Below are 12,382 nucleotides of genomic sequence, written 5' to 3' on the forward strand. Positions count from 1 at the left end.
GTTCTCTGTCTGTGCCATAATGTTTAGACAGATTCTAATCTAAAAAGTGAGATAACAGAGTCTTACATGAATTCATGCAGTTTTTGAGCAAAGTACAATGTAACTCTGCAAGTACAAATTCACCCCACAAACGTATCTGTATGTGTGTGCACGTGGGTCTTTGTGTGTGTGTGTGTGTGCGTGTGTGTGGGTGTGTGTCTGTCTGTCTGTCTGTCTGTCTGGGGTGGGGGGTTGTGAGTGTGAGAGAGAGTGTATATGTGTGTGTATGTGAGTGTAGAGTGTCTTACATCTGTGAGGGGATGCATGTGTCAGTGTGGGAGTGTGTGTGTCTGTAGGAGGGTGTGTGTGTGTGAGAGAGAGTGTATATGTGTGTGCGTGACCATAGGGTGGTCTAAGTCTGTGAGAGGATGCATGTGTGAGTGTGGGAGTGTGTGTGTGTCTGTAAGGGTGTCTGTGTGTGTGTCTGTGTATATGTGTGTATGTGTGTGCGTGTGTGTAGGAGTGTCTGTGTGTGTGTATAGTGCTATGGTGGTCACCTGTAATGTGACATGAACCCAAGGACCCGGTTGAGGCCCTCCCTCTGAGTACCGAACTTAGCTATCAGCCTCTGCTTGGCCACTTTTCGCTGCTGCCTGTCCTGAAGTCCGCCTTGGAGGATGGTCACCTGAAGGTCCAAAGCTGAATGTCCCAGATCGCTGAAGTGTTCCCCAACTGGGAGGGAATCGTCCTGTCTGTTGATTGTTGTGTGGTGCCCATTCATCCGTTGCCATAGCCTTTTAGGAGGGTAGATTGATGCTTCAAACATTGACTTACATTGCTGACAACTACATTTAACTGCTTAAAAATGTGTTGCTGGAAAAGCACAGTAGGTCAGGCAGCATCAAAGGAACAGGAGAATCGACGTTTCAGGCATAAGCCCTTCTTCAGGAATGAGGAGGGTGTGCCAAGCAGGCTAAGATAAAAGGTAGGGAGAAGGGACTTGGGGGAGGGGCGTTGGGAATACGATAGGTGGAAGGAGGTTAAGGTGAGGCTGATAGGCCGGAGAGGTGGTGGGGACGGAGAGGTCAGGAAGAAGATTACAGGTTTTAAAGGCGGTGCTGAGTCTGAAGGTTGGGACTGAGAAAAGGTGGGGGGAGGGAAAATGAGAAAGCTGGAGAAATCTGCATTCATCCCTGTGGTTGGAGGGTTCCTAGGCGGAAGATGAGGTGCTCTTCCTCTAAGCGTCGTGTTGCCATGGTCTGGCGATGGAGGAGGCCAAGGACCTGCATGTCCTTGGCAGAGTGGGAGGGGGAGTTAAAGTGTTCAGCCACGGGGTGGTTGGGTTGGTTGGTCCGGGTGTCCCAGAGGTGTTCTCTGAAATGTTCGGCAAGTAGGCGGCCTGTCTCCCCAATGTATAGGAGGCCACATTGGGTGCAGCGGATGCAGTAAATGATGTGTGTGGAGGTGCAGGTGAATTTCTGACGGATTTGGAAGGATCCCTTGGGGCCTTGGAGGGAAGTGAGGGGGGAGGTGTGGGCGCTGATAGGGGTGGGGAGGGAAATATATCCTTGCTGGTGGGGTCTGTTTGGAGGTGGCGGAAATGACGAAGGATGATACGATGTATGTGGAGGTTGGTGGGGTGGTAGGTGAGGACTAGTGGGGTTCTGTCCTGGTGGCGATTGGAGGGGCGGGGCTCAAGGGCGGAGGAGCAGCAAGTGGAGGCGAAGCAGTGGAGAGCATCGTCAACCACGTCTGGGGGGAAATTGCAGTCTTTGAAGAAGGAGGCCATCTGGGTTGTTCGGTGTTGGAAATTGTCCTCCTGGGAGCAGATGCGGCGAAGGCGAAAGAATTGGGAAAATGGGATGGCGTTTTTACAGGGGGCAGGGTGGGAGGAGGTGTAATCTAGGTAGCTGTGGGAGTCAGTTGGTTTATAGTAAACGTCCGTGTTGAGTCGGTCGTCCGAGATAGAAATGGAGAGGTCTAGGAAGGGGAGGGAGGAGTCTGAGACGGTTCAGGTAAATTTGAGGTTGGGTGGAAGATGTTAGTAAAGTGGATGAACTATTCAACTTCCTCGTGGGAGCACAAGGTAGCGCCAATACAGTCATCGATGTAGCGGAGGAAAAGGTGGGGGGTGGTGCCAGTGTAGCTGCGGAAGATGGACTGTTCCACATATCTCATGAAGAGGCAGGCATAGCTGGGGCCCATGCGGGTGCCCATGGCTACTCCTTTGGTTTGGAAAAAGTGGGAGGATGGAAAGAGAAGTTGTTTAGAGTGAGGACCAGTTCAGTCAGTCAAAGGAGGGTGTCAATGGAAGGGTACTGGTTGGATCGGTGGGAAAGGAAGAAGCGGAGAGCTTTGAGGCCTTTGTGATGGGGGTTGGAGGTGTATAGGGACTGGATATCCATGGTGAAGATAAGGCATTGGGGGCCGGGGAAGCGAAAATCATGGAGGAGGTGGAGGGCGTGGTTGGTGTCCCGAACGTAGGTGGGGAGTTAGATTAGATTAGATAACTTACAGTGTGGAAACAGGCCCTTCGGCCCAACAAGTCCACAACGACCCGCCGAAGCGTATACCACCCAGATCCATACTCCAACATTTACCCCTTCAGCTTACACTACGGGCAATTTAGCATGGCCAATTCACCTAACCTGCACATTTTTGGATTGTGGGAGGAAACCAGAGCACCCGGAGGAAACCCACGCAGACACAGGGAGAATGTGCAAACTCCACACAGAGAGTCGCCTGAGGCGGGAGTTGAACCCGGGTCTCTGGCGCTGTGAGGCAGCAGTGCTAACCACTGTGCCACCGTGCCGCCCAATTCTTGGACTAAGGGGGACAGGACCATGTCAAGGTATGCAGAAATGAGTTCAGTGGGGCAGGAGCAGGCTGAGACAATGGGTCAGCCTGGGCAGTCAGGTTTGTGGATTTTGGGCAGGAGGTAGAAACAGGCGATGCGGGGTTGTGGGACTATCAGGTTGGAGGCGGTGGATGGGAGATCCCCTGAGGTGATGAGGTTATGGATGGTCTGGGAGATGATGGTTTGGTGGTGGGAGGTGTGGTCATGGTCAAGGGGGCAGTAGGAGGAGGTGTCCGTGAGCTGGCATTTAGCCTCAGCAATATAAAGATCGGTGCGCCAAACCACCACCGTGCCTCCCTTGTCTGCCGGTTTGATTGTGAGGTTGGGGTTGGAACGGAGGGAGTGCAGGGCTGCACGTTGCGAGGGTGAGAGTTTGGAGTGGGTGAGAGGGGTGGACAGGTTGAGGCGGTCATTGTCGCGGCGGCAGTTGTCTATGAAGAGATCGAGGGTGGGTAAGAGGCCAGCACGGGGTGTCTAGGTGGATGGGGTGTGTTGGAGGCAGGAGAAGGGGTCGTCAGAGGGTGGGCGGGAGTCCTGGTTGAAGAACTACTTTTAACTGTCCAATCTGATAAATGCTGAAGTTGCTGAGTCAATTTAATAGTTATTTTTATTTCACATTCCCTGGAACACACATTTTTGATAAGAGAAATGGTACAAGAGGTGACCCTGGAATACAATCAATCTTGTCAGGAGCCCTCTAGTGTTCAGAGCTGAAAATGTGTTGCTAGAAAAGCGCAGCAGGTCAGGCAGCATTCAAGGAGTAGGAGAATCGACATTTCGGGCATGAGCCCTTCTTCAGGAATGAAGAAAGGAATGAAGAAAGGCATCCTGCTCCTTGGATGCTGCCTGACCTGCTGCGCTTTTCCAGCAACACATTTTCAGCTCTGATCTCCAGCATCTGCAGTCCTCACTTTGCCCTCTAGTGTTCAGCCAACAATATACTACATAATTGTTCTATGCTAGCATGCTTCTCTGTCAAGGCATTGATATAATCTACATAAGATAAATGTTGGAAAAGGGGCTTTCAGTGTGAGTGGGACTTTTGAATGCTTTTCTTGTGAGTTGCTCATTCTCCATCCTTAGTGGCTCAGCAGTTAGCATGGCTACCTCACAGCACCAAGGACCTGGGTCAAAGTCCATCCTTGGGTGAATATCTGTGTGGATAATCAGTTTGCATAATTGTGTGTATATATATATATATATATATATATATATATATAAAATATATATATATGTTACCTCCCACAGTCCAAAGATGCGCAGGTTAGATGGACTGGCCATGCTAAATTGTCCCTTAGTGTCCAAGAATGTGCTAGCTAGGTAGGTTAGCCATGTGTAAACACAAGGTTAGAATGATGGGGTGAGTGGATGGGATGTTCTTCAGAATGGCCTACTTCCACACTGTAGGGATTCTATGATTATGTGCAGGTGACATATCAGAGGAGTTTAGGGTTGGAGGAATTTGCAAAGACACAAACATTTAAGATATATTTAGGTGAGCACTTGAAATGCCACAGCATATAAGGGCGAGTACTGAAAAATGGGATCAAAGTATTTAGTTGCTTGGTGAGCAACACAGACACAGAAGACCAAAGGGTTTTGTACCCTGCTGTAAAAAGTTTATAGGGCATGAGGGATGTGAATGATGTCATGTAGGGATTTAAATTTGAGGATGAGAATTTTAAAGTTAGCTTGCTGCTTTGCTGGGAGCTGATGTAGGTCTATGAGCAGGATAGATGAGTAGGACTTGGTGGGTAACAGGACTTGGACAACAGAGTTTGAGTGACCTCAAGTTCTCTCCTTCACATAAAATGTGGGAGTTATTTAAAATGGCCTGCCATTAATGTGTCAATGTGGATAATTAACATATGTGTCATCAGTTATTTCAGTGGAATGAAATGTGTTGCTATGTTACTACATATGAGAAAGAAAATTTGATTTTGCCTAATTATCCCTTAATGTACATATTCATTGATGTTTTTGCAGGTTGTGACATGTCAAAAGGATTCTGAATGGAGCTCAGAGCTCAGTGACAGCCACTGTCAGTTCAGGAATACTTCATCTCTTCTCTATTACTTACAAACATCACTTAACATGAGTTTGGAAACCAACTTCACTTTGACGAGCCCTTATTTAATTGTCTCTGAAATAAGAGGTCAAAATAAAAGAAATATGTAGCATATCCATCAGCATCCAAGATGAGAAAAGATAAGTTACCTCTATGTAAGTGCCCCAGATCAGACTTGATGAAAGAATTGTCACTCTCCAAAATTTTCAACTGTTTTCTTTTCAAACGTTGAAGTAATTGTTAATACTCTTATCTTCTTTCAATTCCAGTTTTCAACATTTACAGTTTATCCCCCTGCTTTTTCAGACCTTCAAAGTATTCCCTTTTTGTGATGATGCAATATTCTACACTTGCAGCAGATACCTACATCTGAGGCCTGGTATATCATCCCATTCTTACTGGTTAGAAAAATAATCACCTTTAATTTTTTAGCTAATATTGAATTGTTGGAAAAGGTTAGCAAGGGAGTCATGCATTTATTTCAAAACAGGTTTGTGGTTTTGTTCGGAAAAGGCAGAATTAATTTAATAAGTGCCTCAATGATGTAAGCACAATTTGAATGACTCCATCCTTATTAATTTGACGTAATGTATTCACACTGTGCCAAGTAATACAAAGCAATACTTAACTATCATATCATGTACTGAGAATGAAGGTGGTGCTATGGTGGTAATATCACTGAACTAATAATGAAGGTGGTCCCAGGCTAATGTTCTGGTCCATGTGTTTAAATCCCAGATGGCAAAATCTGAGCTTGATAAAAATCTAGAATAAAAAATATTAGTCATATGCTGACCATGTAATCATTATCAACTGTTGTCCCTAGTTCACCATTCCTGATGAAGGGCTTATGCTTGAAACGTCAATTCTCCTGCTTCTTGGATGCTGCCTGACCTGTTGTGCTTTTCCAGCACCATCTTGACACTGATCTCCGGCATCTGCAGTACCCACTTCCGCCTAGGTGCTTTTCCAGCACCACACTCTTCGAGTCTGACCTCTGGCATCTGCAGTCCTCATTTTCTCCTGTTGTACCTGATTCACTAATGTCTATTAGAGAAGGAAATCTGCCATCCTTACCTGATCTGATCATTTATTATTGTGGCAAAAAGTACCGAATTATGGCGAAAAGTATTGTTTTGTGTGCTATCCAGGCAAATCATACCTTACATAAGTGCATCAGGGTAACAGAACAGGATGCAGAATATAGTGTTACAGCTACAGAGAAAGTGCAGAAAGATGTCAACTCTTATATCTGAGAGATAACAGTGCAGAGGAAGCTGTTGTTAAATCAGTTGGTACATGTTTTCAAACTTCTTTATCTTCTACCCAATGGAAGAATTTTGGTGGGAGGGGTCTTTGATAATGTTGGCTGCCTACCCAAGGTAGTGAGAAGTACAGATGGAGTCGATGGAAAGAAGGCTGGTTTGCATGTTGGGCTGGGCTGTCTCCACAGCTCACTGCAGTTTTTTTGTGGTCTTGGACAGAGGAGTTAGCATACGGAGCTGTGATGCTTATGGATCGGATGTTTTCTACAGCACATCTATAAAAATTGGTAAGAGTCATTGTGGATGTGCCAAATTTCCTTAGCCTTCTCAGGAAGGAGAAGCATTGGTGTGCTTTCCTACCTGTGACTATGGATGCACAGATATGTGTTTGACCATTAATTACTCTTTGAAGTGGCCACACAGTTCAAAAACAATTTAGGGATGGGCAACAAATGCTGACCTTACCAGCAACACTAACATTACATGCAAGAATTAGAAAAAAAAAGGGAGAGAGGATATTCGGGGAGAGGACTCCATAGTAAAGCGAGAAGTTGAAGGTCACTTTTCTCTTACCTTATCAGGCTATTACATTTGTTCCAGCTGTTCTCTACTACTGCCCTGGGAAGAGAGGTACAATCAGTCAATGCCACTGCTATCTCAATCCATCTGGTTCTGGTGATTGCTTTCACTTGGTCTTTGTCACAAAATGTCCAGTAGGTAACCTTTGACCTCAATCTAGATTAGAGTGGTGCTGGAAAAGCACAGCAGTTCAGGCAGCATACTGCCAGACCTGCTGTGCTTTTCCAGCACCACTCTAATCTAGACTCTGGTTTCCAGCTTCTGCAGTCATTGTTTTTACCCCGTTTTAACCTTTGACCTCATCCAGGAGGATGCAGAAATCCAATTATTTGATAACTTTCCTCATGATTCACCAGTAAGCTATGGAAAATTGCTTGCCATGCCTCCTGGGTCCTGCTGTAACCTTAAACTGCTACAGCCTTTTCGATACTGCAATAGCAAGTTTCCTCTCCAAACCACAATCACTAATTCACTAATGTGCGTTACATGGGAGTTTAACCATTAACCTACATGATGATCCCATGCAGAAACAACTGGAAATGTACAGCTGACTATTGGTTAGAAGTCTTGTCTCAACAGTGTTCCCTCTGTGTACTTCCAAGTCAATAGGTAATGTCTTTCAGTAAAAAAAATTGTTGGTTTTCAACAAAAGATTTAAACTTGCTCTATATCTTAAAATAACAAGTAAAAGCAAGATTTTTGGCACACAAAACTGAAACTTCAAACTTTGTTATGTTGTGGTCTCATGCAAAAATATCAAATGGATGTTCACTTAAATAAGGTTTAATAGAACATCTGAAGTTGATGTAGTGGCAATATTAAACTGGAGTGATAACTGATGCAGGAGATTAGACATACAGAATTATGTCTGTAATTTGACTGTAACAAAATAAAATTATGTTCAGCAGCTGCATTGTCTGAGCATCAATGTTTAAGGCTTATAATAATATATAATATTAACATATTTATACATCTTAAGATATCAATTCAAACAATGGATTGGAAAATTAAGACCTTAAAAATATACAGTGGGCTAATCAGATATGATAGCTTTATGTGATCCGCTCCCATTCGTCTTTCTGCGATAGAGGAATTAATCTTTTTACATTATGACAGTGACCATTCTTCAGCAGAACTTCATTGGTTGTAAAGTATGGCGGGTGACTCTAAGGTCATGAAAGATGCTAGCCTAAAAGATAGCTATACCTTTTTGAATTGGCTTAACAATAACAGAATTAGACCATACAACATAGGAACAGCAATAGGCCATTCAGTCCATCAAGCCTGCTCTACCTTTCAAAGTGGTCATGGCTGATCTCAGAATCCTCAACTCTTATTTCCTATCATATCAGCATTGCATTTAATGCTCTTTTCTAATTGAAAAATCAGTCTCGCTCACCCTTGAATATTCTTAATGATACAGTCTCGATAACACTTTGCAGTAAGTTAAAATCACACAACACCAGGTTATAGTTCAATAGGTTTATTAGGAAGCACTAGCTTTCAGAGCACTGCTCCTTCATCAGGTGGTTGTGGTGTATAACCTCCAAATCACCTCCTCAGTAACGCATTCCATACATTTACTACTCTCTGAGTGAAAACATTCTCTGTCTTAAGTGGACAACAGCTTATTCTGAGACTATGTCCCTTCATCCTAAACTTTCCAACAAAGGGAAACAACTTCCCTGCATCTACCTTGTCAAACCCCCGAAGGATTTTGTATGTTTCAATAAGGTTGACTCTCATTCTTTTAAACTCCAATGAGTACAACCCATTCAGCCAAGGCTGACAAAAACATCCCTTGATACTGAAATCACCCTGGTGAAATTTCTCTGAACTGCCTCCAATGCCAGTTTATCTTTCTTTACATGAGGATCAAAACTGTACATACTATTCCAGGTGTGATCGGACAATAACGTTTGACAGACATTTACTACAATTAAATTAAAAGCAGTGTACTAAAATAGCACAGGAAATCAAACCACGATGTTCATGTGACTTGGCAAGTGCCCAATTTTTAACAACTTCACCACGATGTAACATTTTTGTAATATTCCATAAGGGATAAACTCCTTGCATCAGTTAATCTAAAACATTCCTCTCCACCTTTTAGAATTCTTCAATTTACGAGTCTCATTAATATTAAAAGTGAACTGAAGTGTGTTTTGGCATCATATAGCTACAAACAAATGATAAGTTTTAAAGTGAAGCCTGATAATTCAAAAATGATCTGAGAAAAATAATCTCAATGCGAGTAAAGAAAAGTTGTAAGTAGCCATTTCTGGTGATTTTACAAATATGGTGATACAGTGGCTCAGTGGTTAGTACTGCTGCCTCATAACACCATGGACCAATTCCAGCCTTGAGCGACTGCCTGTGTGGGGTTTGCACATTATCTGCATGTTCCAATTTCCTCCCACAATCCAAAGATATATGGGTTAGTTGGATTGGCCGTGCTAAATTGCCCACAGTCTCCAGGGATGTGTAGGTTAGGTGGATTAACCATGAGAAATGCAGGGATAAGGTAGAGGATGTGGGTCTAGGTAGGATGCTCTTTGTAGAGTTGACGTGGGCTGAATGGCCTGCTTGCACACTGTAGGGATTCTATGATTTCTGTGAAATGTATTATTTGACTAATGGGGATTTCATTGTGGTGCTCATGTCACAATATGCTGGTAACATTCACATAGCGAGTTGAAAGTGAGCACTGGAGATCAGAGTCGAGAGTGTGGTGCTGGAAAAGCACAGCAGGTCAAGCAGCATTAGTGGAGCAGGAGAATTGACGTTTTGGGCATAAGCCCTTGGGTCTTGGAAACAGTCATTTTCATAGGGCCATGGATGAATATTTGAAAAGACAAAATTAGCAGAACTACAGAGATTGAGCAAGGCAGTGAACTAATCAGGCAGCTCTTGGAAAGAACTGACATGGCACACTGGGCTGGTTGGCTTCCTTCCGTGCTATATTATTCTAAGAACTATCTAGGAAGTAAGAGTGAGAAAGGAACATTTTAATTTTACCTAAAGGGTTTAAATCAAAATTCTACATTTTATATTTCAAATGCTGCCGAACCCTAACTCTATTTCCAAAATTGTCAATACAAATCATAAATAGCTTTTTATGTTTCACATTTCAGGTTAGTAACATTCAGGACTTCCGTACAGGAAACTCAACGGAGAACATGCCCTCTACTATTTGATCTCCTCCTGTCAGAACACCAACCTATCATCTTCCCACTATAGAATCCAGCTGAGGTTTTTGAAATGGGTCCAGTTTTCTAACTTCAATGCTTCTTCCTGACAATCCATCCCAGATGGCTACCAATCTTTATTAAAATAAATACTTCCTTGGACTTATTGTTCTGGACATCAGATGCTATTCTCCCAGGTTTTCTTTATATATTTCTTCACTAATAATTCTTCTGAAATGTCCTTGTATTTATGATTGAAGAATCTCAAAGTTTCTACATTTATTCACATAATGCAACCTATAATGTCAAGAAACTAGATTTAATCCTCTGCCATTCACGATATAGCCTTCTTCCACCACAACCATAAAGGATCCTATGGCATTATTTTGAAGAATAGAAGCATCTATCTTCATTGACTTCTCCAATATTTATCTCTCAACCAAAAACAAAACAAAAGACTCAAACTATCTGGTCATTATCACATTGTTGTTCATGGGTCCTTGCTATGAAAGTTTTCACTGCTGTTATTCTTATACTACAACAGTAACTACATTTGGGATAATAATTCATTGACCTTAGAGTGGTCTGTGATGTCTTAAGTTTGTGAATAGCATCGCTTTACATTGATCCATCAGCACTGTGAATGAGCTCATAGCAAATTGGCCACCAAAGTTTCACTGCACCAGTTTTTATCTTCCATTGACTTGATCAAGTTATTTTATTTGAACCCAGCAAAATTGACAGTGAGGCTAGTCTCCAAATAGATTTTGGATTATTGTTCCAGAAACATCAGTTGAAAGAAAGGCGTGGCAAATACTTAATTGCAATTCACCATGAGTTCATTTCATACGATCGGTTATAGACCAGTTTTAACCCAAACACCTTTTCATGGGTCTTTTCGAAAAGCACTAAAGCACTTACATATTGCTAAACCGGTAGGTATGACAGTAAATCTTGGAGTAAAATATCATGGTTAACATTGACATCAAGTATTCTTGAGATTGGATGCTTTTGATTGAGCACATGACTCTATTAGAGTCAAATATCATTTTTCTATGGATCAAGTAGATATCTTACAGTTTTCAGCATAAATCACTCCAGTTTAACTGAATGTCAAAGATCAAATGTAGCTCTGTCCACAGTACAGCACAATCTTGCTTTAAAAGTTCTTTACTTGCCTTTTACTGAAATCCTATTGCTGAGAAAAATCGCTGCATTAGAGGGACAGAGGTTTCCCTTTCATCTCAAGTTGAAAGAGTTTGTATCAAAGTTATCAATAACTGTGATGAAAAACACTTTTGACATGCAGAAGCAGCTGCTATCAAAATAAGCCTTGCACAAGTGAAAGTCTATATGACATTAAAGAAAACATTTGATCGTCCCTTATTTATGGGCAGTGAGAGGTTCCCTTTATTGTGTTACGCCAGATGAGCAAATACAAGGTACAAAAAATAACAAATAAGGAAATCCCCCATGACACACAGTGTCATGAAGGATTCCTTTCATTTTCAAACTTGCAGAGTAATGACCTTCAAATTTTATCTATGCTTATCTGAATAATAGTCAACCATTGTGTGACAGCATTACTTTAGCCACAACTGTCAACACTAGACATATCTCAGGCTTAGACCTTCAGTTCTGAGTCGGCCACATAGCCGAGAAATTGCATCATGACAGAAACACAAACATTGTTTCAAACTGCAAGATGCATTCATCGCCAAAGCTTAACAAGATGGCTTCTCGACACTTTATACCAAGTCCCCATTCCATGTTGCTCCAGAAGCAGCAGTCCCAAGTAATTGATATTTATTACTCATTCTTGGGATGTGAAACAAGTACTTGTTATCCTAATTACCCTTGAGCAGCTTCTTGAAAATTCCAACAATCCAATAATGGGTACACCCTCAATCCTGTTAGGAAGGGCTATTCCAGGATTTTGACCCAGAGATAGTGAAAGAGCAGAGATATTGTTCAAAGCTAGGGGTGTGTGTGGGTTGGAGGGGGAACTTGCAAGTGATGGTTTTCCTATACGTCTGCTGCTTTTGTTCGTCATTACTGTCACCAATGGGAATTCATTGATCCAACTCGAAGAGCAACATTTATGGACATGAGATAGCCGTGATGTCTATGATCTTTCAGAAACCTCCTCACAAAATACCATACAAAAGTGTGTTGGAAAAGATTAAAGGCAATTGAACTAAGGGAGGAAACAGAGAATAGCAGTTTCTCAATGTGGATGTGGGTACTGGTATGGCCTGAGATTCTGATTGAGATAATTTCTGTTGTTATGATCCAGGTTATAGTATATTAAAGATAAGTGAAAGCAAGTAAAACTGTAACTTTCAAAGATAAATCAAATATAAACTGATGATGCAGAGGACAGATGTCCTCTTGCTTCAGGACTGCCAATGGAGACCAAGATAGTGGACTCTACCAGCCTCGCGCA

At 42.5% G+C, this 12,382-nt stretch overlaps 1 long non-coding RNA gene across 1 annotated transcript in view; it reads right to left on the reverse strand.

The window, feature by feature from the left end:
• Positions 1–207: 207 nt before the first annotated feature.
• LOC148149670 (uncharacterized) overlaps positions 208–12,382 on the reverse strand; it is a 44,017-nt gene continuing 31,842 nt past the window's right edge. The window contains exons 2-3 of the long non-coding RNA XR_015757553.1: positions 6,743–6,787; positions 208–773 (exon numbers count right to left, since the gene is read on the reverse strand). This is a non-coding gene — a long non-coding RNA (uncharacterized LOC148149670). The remainder of the gene's footprint in view (positions 774–6,742; positions 6,788–12,382) is intronic.

Source organism: Chiloscyllium plagiosum, unplaced genomic scaffold (genome assembly GCF_037043375.1).
Source record: "Chiloscyllium plagiosum isolate Xiang-an unplaced genomic scaffold, Cpla_swu_hap1 HiC_scaffold_7, whole genome shotgun sequence".
In the NCBI taxonomy this organism is placed as follows: Eukaryota; Metazoa; Chordata; class Chondrichthyes; order Orectolobiformes; family Hemiscylliidae; genus Chiloscyllium; species Chiloscyllium plagiosum.